This window comes from Sebastes fasciatus, assembly GCF_043250625.1.
Source record: "Sebastes fasciatus isolate fSebFas1 chromosome 21 unlocalized genomic scaffold, fSebFas1.pri SUPER_21_unloc_1, whole genome shotgun sequence".
Lineage (NCBI taxonomy): Eukaryota > Metazoa > Chordata > Actinopteri > Perciformes > Sebastidae > Sebastes > Sebastes fasciatus.
Window position 1 is genome coordinate 72,501 of NW_027428133.1, and position 9,586 is coordinate 82,086.

Sequence of the window (9,586 nt, forward strand, 5' to 3'; positions counted from 1 at the left end):
AGGAGAAGAGGAGGTGAAGGAGGGAGGAGAACAGGAGGTGAAGGAGAGAGGAGCAGAGGAGGTGAAGGAGGGAGGAGAAGAGGAGGTGAAGGAGAGAGGAGCAGAGGAGGTGAAGGAGAGAGGAGAAGAGGAGGTGAAGGAGGGAGGAGAACAGGAGGTGAAGGAGAGAGGAGCAGAGGAGGTGAAGGAGGGAGGAGAAGAGGAGGTGAAGGAGAGAGGAGAAGAGGAGGTGGAGGAAGAGGAGGAGGCGTGACACCATCATTGTGGCGCTCGAGTCGAGCCACTCACCACAGAAGAAGAAGAAGAAGAAGACGAGGGACAGGAAGGGGCGGGCTCAAGGAAGAGCTCTGCCAGAAGGCTGACGTGTGATTGGCCGGGAGGTTCTGAGGCTCACTGCAGGGCTGTGATTGGACCGCTGCTCTGGAGGTGGGAGGGACAGGTGGATGATTGACATGTGCTGGAGCCAATCAGGTCGTCTCTCAGAGGATCTTTAATCACAGAAACATGAAGTCTGATTGGCTGAGAGTTTTAAATCAAATCATTATTAATAATAATAGTTTTTATTGAAGCACTGTTTATGAGATTACACTGATTCTTATGTCTCTAATAATGTTACTCATGTAAAGATTGTATGGATTTATTGTTTTATAGAGATCAGAAACACTAAAGTTGTTTGGTTATTTGGGTGTTTTAAATGAATCTGTACAAATTTTATTGTTAAATTAATGTATTTATAGTTTATAGTTGTGTTCAGAGATGAAACATGTTTTATAATGAACACAGTGAGGCTGTTGGGGGGGGGGGGTGGATTTATTACAGTAAGTCAAGTTTAAGGTCACAGTAAGACTCCAGCTGACAGCGTGACCTCAACCTGACCTTGGTGCCGGAGGTCAGGCGGGTCTGTGATGTCGGCTCGTTGGTTCAGATCAGGAGAGACGGGTTTAACCTCCAGCTGACTGTCCATGAGTCCAACTGAACTCTAAATCATCTGTTTATATATCAGCTGATATTAAAGATGTTTTTATAAATGTTCTGTAAATGTTGCTGTTGTTAAGAACAATGAATAAAACATTTCTTTTCTTTTTAATATGTTTTTTTTTTTTAAATGTTTTTAGTATTTTTTAAAGGGAGTGTTAGTAAGAATCAGAAATGTGTTGTTAACAGCTTCACCTGTGTCCGTTAAGTCAACTAAAGTCAGCGTCCTGTTGCTGGCGCTTGTGCTCGCTCTACATAGACATGAAGGAGCATCGCTCAACACAGTGAGGAGACACACGTCAGCTAAAAGCACAACATCACTCTATATTTCAGCTGCTTGGCAGTAATGTTAGCTGACCAGACCAAGGTCTCTCCATGAATCAATGCTGATCCTAGTGTTGGCTTTTCCCGCCTCAGCCTCCCGACCGCGGCCGGAGGGAACGGGGGAGACGATAACGTTTCTCTCTGCGGAGCCCCGTCACTTCACAAGACACGGGAAACCTCTGTTGGTCTGGAGGAGCTGCAGCAGTTATTTCTGCACAAACGTCCACTGAACATTCACTAGATATTCTCAGAGCTAAACTAACTCTTCTGCAGTGTGGAGTGAGCAGCATGCACGTGAGAGGTGGAGAGAGAGAGAGAGAAGGAGCGTGGTGTGTGAGTGAAGGCAGGCAGAGGAGCAGAGGAGCAGAGACTCCGGTCCTGGAGACCAAAGCTACGGTCTCCTCCGCGTCCTCCGACCGCGGCCAACACTGTTTAACAGCTTCACTAGATACAACCAAGAGGTTTTGGTGCTTCACTGGAGTTTGTGTTGGAGTCTGAGTCTGAACAGCGGAGACACACGAGAGACCAGGAGACACACGAGAGACCATGAGACACACGAGAGACCATGAGACACACGAGAGACCATGAGACACACGAGAGACCATGAGACACACTAGAGACCATGAGACACACGAGAGACCAGGAGACACACGAGAGACCATGAGACACACGAGAGACCAGGAGACACACGAGAGACCATGAGACACACGAGAGACCAGGAGACACACGAGAGACCATGAGACACACGAGAGACCATGAGACACACGAGACCATGAGACACACGAGAGACCATGAGACACACGAGAGACCATGAGACACACGAGAGACCATGAGACACACGAGAGACCAGGAGACACACGAGAGACCATGAGACACACGAGAGACCAGGAGACACACGAGAGACCAGGAGACACACGAGAGACCAGGAGACACACGAGAGACCAGGAGACACACGAGAGACCATGAGACACACGAGACCATGAGACACACGAGAGACCATGAGACACACGAGAGACCAGGAGACACACGAGAGACCAGGAGACACACGAGAGACCAGGAGACACACGAGAGACCAGGAGACACACGAGAGACCATGAGACACACGAGAGACCAGGAGACACACGAGAGACCATGAGACACACGAGAGACCATGAGACACACGAGAGACCATGAGACACACGAGAGACCATGAGACACACGAGAGACCATGAGACACACGAGAGACCATGAGACACACGAGAGACCATGAGACACACGAGACCAGGAGACACACGAGAGACCAGGAGACACACGAGAGACCATGAGACACACGAGAGACCAGGAGACACACGAGAGACCATGAGACACACGAGACCAGGAGACACACGAGAGACCAGGAGACACACGAGAGACCAGGAGACACACGAGAGACCAGGAGACACACGAGACCAGGAGACACACGGGAGACCAGGAGACACACGAGAGACCATGAGACACACGAGAGACCAGGAGACACACGAGAGACCATGAGACACACGAGACCAGGAGACACACGAGAGACCAGGAGACACACGAGAGACCAGGAGACACACGAGAGACCAGGAGACACACGAGAGACCAGGAGACACACGAGAGACCAGGAGACACACGAGAGACCATGAGACACACGAGAGACCAGGAGACACACGAGAGACCATGAGACACACGAGAGACCATGAGACACACGAGACCATGAGACACACGAGAGACCATGAGACACACGAGAGACCATGAGACACACGAGAGACCATGAGACACACGAGAGACCAGGAGACACACGAGAGACCATGAGACACACGAGAGACCATGAGACACACGAGAGACCAGGAGACACACGAGAGACCAGGAGACACACGAGAGACCAGGAGACACACGAGAGACCATGAGACACACGAGAGACCAGGAGACACACGAGAGACCATGAGACACACGAGACCATGAGACACACGAGAGACCATGAGACACACGAGAGACCAGGAGACACACGAGAGACCAGGAGACACACGAGAGACCAGGAGACACACGAGAGACCATGAGACACACGAGAGACCAGGAGACACACGAGAGACCATGAGACACACGAGACCATGAGACACACGAGAGACCATGAGACACACAAGAGACCATGAGACACACGAGAGACCATGAGACACACGAGAGACCAGGAGACCAGGAGACACACGAGAGACCAGGAGACACACGAGAGACCAGGAGACACACGAGAGACCATGAGACACACGAGAGACCAGGAGACACACGAGAGACCATGAGACACACGAGAGACCATGAGACACACGAGAGACCATGAGACACACGAGAGACCAGGAGACACACGAGAGACCATGAGACAAACGAGACCATGAGACACACGAGAGACCAGGAGACACACGAGAGACCAGGAGACACACGAGAGACCATGAGACACACGAGAGACCATGAGACACACGAGAGACCATGAGACACACGAGAGACCAGGAGACACACGAGAGACCATGAGACACACGAGAGACCATGAGACACACGAGAGACCAGGAGACACACGAGAGACCAGGAGACACACGAGAGACCAGGAGACACACGAGAGACCATGAGACACACGAGAGACCAGGAGACACACGAGAGACCATGAGACACACGAGAGACCTTGAGACACACGAGAGACCATGAGACACACGAGAGACCAGGAGACACACGAGAGACCAGGAGACACACGAGAGACCAGGAGACACACGAGAGACCATGAGACACACGAGAGACCAGGAGACACACGAGAGACCATGAGACACACGAGAGACCATGAGACACACGAGACCATGAGACACACGAGAGACCATGAGACACACGAGAGACCATGAGACACACGAGAGACCAGGAGACACACGAGAGACCATGAGACACACGAGACCATGAGACACACGAGAGACCAGGAGACACACGAGAGACCAGGAGACACACGAGAGACCATGAGACACACGAGAGACCAGGAGACACACGAGAGACCAGGAGACACACGAGAGACCAGGAGACACACGAGAGACCATGAGACACACGAGAGACCAGGAGACACACGAGAGACCATGAGACACACGAGAGACCATGAGACACACGAGAGACCATGAGACACACGAGAGACCATGAGACACACGAGAGACCAGGAGACACACGAGAGACCATGAGACACACGAGACCAGGAGACACACGAGAGACCATGAGACACACGAGAGACCATGAGACACACGAGACCAGGAGACACACAAGAGACCAGGAGACACACGAGAGACCATGAGACACACGAGAGACCATGAGACACACGAGAGACCATGAGACACACGAGAGACCATGAGACACACGAGAGACCATGAGACACACGAGACCAGGAGACACACGAGAGACCATGAGACACACGAGACCAGGAGACACACGAGAGACCAGGAGACACACGAGAGACCAGGAGACACACGAGAGACCAGGAGACACACGAGAGACCATGAGACACACGAGAGACCAGGAGACACACGAGAGACCATGAGACACACGAGAGACCATGAGACACACGAGACCAGGAGACACACGAGAGACCAGGAGACACACGAGAGACCAGGAGACACACGAGAGACCAGGAGACACACGAGAGACCATGAGACACACGAGAGACCATGAGACACACGAGACCATGAGACACACGAGAGACCATGAGACACACGAGAGACCATGAGACACACGAGAGACCATGAGACACACGAGAGACCAGGAGACACACGAGAGACCATGAGACACACGAGACCATGAGACACACGAGAGACCAGGAGACACACGAGAGACCAGGAGACACACGAGAGACCAGGAGACACACGAGAGACCAGGAGACACACGAGAGACCAGGAGACACACGAGAGACCATGAGACACACGAGAGACCATGAGACACACGAGAGACCAGGAGACACACGAGAGACCATGAGACACACGAGAGACCATGAGACACACGAGAGACCATGAGACACACGAGAGACCATGAGACACACGAGAGACCATGAGACACACGAGACCAGGAGACACACGAGAGACCATGAGACACACGAGACCAGGAGACACACTAGAGACCACGAGACACACGAGACCATGAGACACACGAGAGACCATGAGACACACGAGAGACCATGAGACACACGAGAGACCAGGAGACACACGAGAGACCAGGAGACACACGAGAGACCATGAGACACACGAGAGACCAGGAGACACACGAGAGACCAGGAGACACACGAGAGACCAGGAGACACACGAGAGACCATGAGACACACGAGAGACCATGAGACACACGAGAGACCATGAGACACACGAGAGACCATGAGACACACGAGAGACCATGAGACACACGAGAGACCATGAGACACACGAGACCAGGAGACACACGAGAGACCAGGAGACACACGAGAGACCATGAGACACACGAGAGACCATGAGACACACGAGAGACCATGAGACACACGAGACCAGGAGACACACGAGAGACCAGGAGACACACGAGAGACCAGGAGACACACGAGAGACCAGGAGACACACGAGACCAGGAGACACACGAGAGACCAGAGACACACGGAGACCATGAGACACACGAGAGACCAGGAGACACACGAGAGACCATGAGACACACGAGACCAGGAGACACACGAGAGACCAGGAGACACACGAGAGACCAGGAGACACACGAGAGACCAGGAGACACACGAGAGACCAGGAGACACACGAGAGACCAGGAGACACACGAGAGACCAGGAGACACACGAGAGACCATGAGACACACGAGAGACCATGAGACACACGAGACCATGAGACACACGAGAGACCATGAGACACACGAGAGACCATGAGACACACGAGAGACCATGAGACACACGAGAGACCAGGAGACACACGAGAGACCATGAGACACACGAGAGACCATGAGACACACGAGAGACCAGGAGACACACGAGAGACCAGGAGACACACGAGAGACCAGGAGACACACGAGAGACCATGAGACACACGAGAGACCAGGAGACACACGAGAGACCATGAGACACACGAGACCATGAGACACACGAGAGACCATGAGACACACGAGAGACCAGGAGACACACGAGACCAGGAGACACACGAGAGACCAGGAGACACACGAGAGACCATGAGACACACGAGAGACCAGGAGACACACGAGAGACCATGAGACACACGAGACCATGAGACACACGAGAGACCATGAGACACACGAGAGACCATGAGACACACGAGAGACCATGAGACACACGAGAGACCAGGAGACACACGAGAGACCAGGAGACACACGAGAGACCAGAGACACACGAGAGACCATGAGACACACGAGAGACCAGGAGACACACGAGAGACCAGGAGACACACGAGAGACCAGGAGACACACGAGAGACCATGAGACACACGAGAGACCATGAGACACACGAGAGACCATAGCAGGGGACACACGAGAGACCATGAGACACACGAGAGACCAGGAGACACACGAGAGACCATGAGACACACGAGAGACCATGAGACACACGAGAGACCATGAGACACACGAGAGACCATGGAGACACACGAGAGACCATGAGACACACGAGAGACCATGAGACACACGAGAGACCAGGAGACACACGAGACCAGGAGACACACGAGAGACCAGGAGACACACGAGAGACCATGAGACACACGAGAGACCAGGAGACACACGAGAGACCATGAGACACACGAGAGACCATGAGACACACGAGAGACCATGAGACACACGAGAGACCAGAGACACACGAGAGACCAGGAGACACACGAGAGACCATGAGACACACGAGAGACCATGAGACACACGAGAGACCAGGAGACACACGAGAGACCATGAGACACACGAGACCATGAGACACACACCAGAGACACACGAGAGACCAGGAGACACACGAGAGACCATGAGACACACGAGAGACCATGAGACACACGAGAGACCATGAGACACACGAGACCATGAGACACACGAGAGACCAGGAGACACACGAGAGACCAGGAGACACACGAGAGACCATGAGACACACGAGAGACCAGGAGACACACGAGAGACCATGAGACACACGAGAGACCATGAGACACACGAGAGACCATGAGACACACGAGAGACCATGAGACACACGAGAGACCATGAGACACACGAGAGACCATGAGACACACGAGAGACCATGAGACACACGAGGACCAGGAGACACACGAGAGACCATGAGACACACGAGAGACCATGAGACACACGAGAGACCAGGAGACACACGAGAGACCAGGAGACACACGAGAGACCATGAGACACACGAGAGACCATGAGACACACGAGAGACCAGGAGACACACGAGAGACCATGAGACACACGAGAGACCATGAGACACACAGAGACCCAGGAGACACACGAGAGACCATGAGACACACGAGACCAGGAGACACACGAGAGACCATGAGACACACGAGAGACCAGGAGACACACGAGAGACCAGGAGACACACGAGAGACCATGAGACACACGAGAGACCAGGAGACACACGAGAGACCAGGAGACACACGAGAGACCATGAGACACACGAGAGACCCAGGGAGACACACGAGAGACCATGAGACACACGAGAGACCATGAGACACACGAGAGACCATGAGACACACGAGAGACCATGAGACACACGAAGACCAGGAGACACACGAGAGACCATGAGACACACGAGAGACCATGAGACACACGAGAGACCATGAGACACACGAGAGACCATGAGACACACGAGAGACCAGGAGACACACGAGAGACCATGAGACACACGAGACCATGAGACACACGAGAGACCAGGAGACACACGAGAGACCAGGAGACACACGAGAGACCAGGAGACACACGAGAGACCAGGAGACACACGAGAGACCATGAGACACACGAGAGACCATGAGACACACAGAGACCATGAGACACACGAGAGACCATGAGACACACGAGAGACCATTGAGACACACGAGAGACCATGAGACACACGAGAGACCATGAGACACACGAGACCAGGAGACACACGAGAGACCATGAGACACACGAGAGCCAGGAGACACACGAGAGACCGGGAGACACACGAGAGACCATGAGACACACGAGAGACCAGGAGACACACGAGAGACCATGAGACACACGAGAGACCAGGAGACACACGAGAGACCATGAGACACACGAGACCATGAGACACACGAGAGACCATGAGACACACGAGAGACCATGAGACACACGAGACCAGGAGACACACGAGAGACCATGAGACACACGAGAGACCATGAGACACACGAGAGACCATGAGACACACGAGAGACCATGAGACACACGAGAGACCAGGAGACACACGAGAGACCATGAGACACACGAGAGACCATGAGACACACGAGAGACCATGAGACACACGAGAGACCAGGAGACACACGAGAGACCATGAGACACACGAGAGACCATGAGACACACGAGAGACCATGAGACACACGAGAGACCAGGAGACACACGAGAGACCAGGAGACACACGAGAGACCATGAGACACACGAGAGACCAGGAGACACACGAGAGACCATGAGACACACGAGAGACCATGAGACACACGAGAGACCATGAGACACACGAGAGACCATGAGACACACGAGAGACCATGAGACACACGAGAGACCAGGAGACACACGAGAGACCATGAGACACACGAGAGACCATGAGACACACGAGAGACCAGGAGACACACGAGAGACCATGAGACACACGAGAACCATGAGACACACGAGAGACCAGGAGACACACGAGAGACCATGAGACACCGAGAGACCATGAGACACACGAGAGACCATGAGACACACGAGAGACCAGGAGACACACGAGAGACCATGAGACACACGAAGACCATGAGACACACGAGAGACCAGGAGACACACGAGAGACCAGGAGACACACGAGAGACCAGGAGACACACGAGAGACCATGAGACACACGAGAGACCAGGAGACACACGAGAGACCATGAGACACACGAGAGACCATGAGACACACGAGAGACCATGAGACACACGAGAGACCATGAGACACACGAGAGACCAGGAGACACACGAGAGACCAGGAGACACACGAGAGACCATGAGACACACGAGAGACCATGAGACACACGAGAGACCATGAGACACACAGAGACCAGGAGACACAACGAGAGACCATGAGACACACGAGAGACCATGACCCG

The 9,586-nt window shown here is 53.3% G+C and overlaps 1 long non-coding RNA gene across 2 annotated transcripts in view; it reads left to right on the forward strand.

Annotated features, from left to right (window-relative positions):
- LOC141763607 (uncharacterized) overlaps positions 1-1,087 on the forward strand; it is a 1,527-nt gene extending 440 nt beyond the window's left edge. For both annotated transcript variants that reach the window (XR_012593097.1, XR_012593096.1), the window contains 2 exons: positions 1-133; positions 167-1,087. The exon at positions 1-133 is cut by the window's left edge and continues 2 nt beyond it. This is a non-coding gene — a long non-coding RNA (uncharacterized LOC141763607). The remainder of the gene's footprint in view (positions 134-166) is intronic.
- Positions 1,088-9,586: the final 8,499 nt, after the last annotated feature.